The following is a 1,042-nucleotide window of genomic DNA, read 5'->3' as shown; positions in this document are numbered from 1 at the left end:
GAGCATATCTGCACCTGCACTGTTGCACGGCGCCTCTTTTGCTTTGTTTTACCTCGAGTAGTTGGCTGAGCGATGAGCGTCGAGCGAAGCCCATTTCTTGACTGACCGAAAAAGTTTCATTTTGTTTGTTTGTTTGCACGATAACTTGAGAAGGAATTGAGATAGCGATCTGGGAATTTCAGGGCCTTTTTGCATATCATAAAAAGACAGGTTGAGTTCGAAGATGAGCATTCTAGTTCAAAAATTGACTTTAAAAATAATCAAAACCCACAGGTCGCAAAAAATGTATTTTTATCGAACATCCGTTTTGCTCTATCGTATACCGTTTTGGGTGCTAGCGGGCATTTCTTGACGAAAATAAGGTGAAAATGACAAAATGGCCTATTAAATCGTAAAAAAGGCTTCAAATCGATAAATTCTACCGGAAGTAAAACTTAAACCATACATCTGGCGTTGAACGCCCTCCTTTGGGCTCGGAAGTTGTGTGTACCGATACTGGTTTACGAAGAATTGCTTCGTTGCAAAGAATTTGGTCTTTAGGCTACGAACCACTGATTTTTAATACAGATAATCTCTTCTTCATACAGTGATGCTTTGTAGGAAATTGTCTTTTGAAACAAGAGGATATATTATTAGAACGAACTAATGGTTTATTAGAAAGCTGTAAGAACACTTCATTTTCGCTGTCCTATTACTAAACATGCTCAAACCACTCCTTGTGCCCTACAATACACCGAAAGCCCAACTGTGTGAATGTTTGTAGGCGTGTTAACGACATTCGTAATCACGGAGGCACAAGTGTGGGAATCGCAAAGGAAAATTCACACATTTACTCCGATAGGTCATTCACACGCCTACAAGTGTGCAACATTCACACACTTGCGTTTACAGTGTGCGTTTCGTTCCAAAATAATTTGCGTTACATTTCTTTAGTAACGAAAACTCAGTAGTAGCCACTCGTTTGGGTTAATATGTCCTCCCGCTCAAAAGATAATTCCGAAAAGGTCAAAATAATTTCGGCGCGTAGTTTAGACCATTGAGA

The sequence above is a fragment of the Frankliniella occidentalis genome, unplaced genomic scaffold (genome assembly GCF_000697945.3).
Source record: "Frankliniella occidentalis isolate FOCC.00 unplaced genomic scaffold, Focc_3.1 Scaffold240, whole genome shotgun sequence".
Taxonomy (NCBI): domain Eukaryota; kingdom Metazoa; phylum Arthropoda; class Insecta; order Thysanoptera; family Thripidae; genus Frankliniella; species Frankliniella occidentalis.
The sequence above is the reverse complement of the archived record's forward strand: the minus strand, read 5'-3'. Positions refer to the sequence as shown.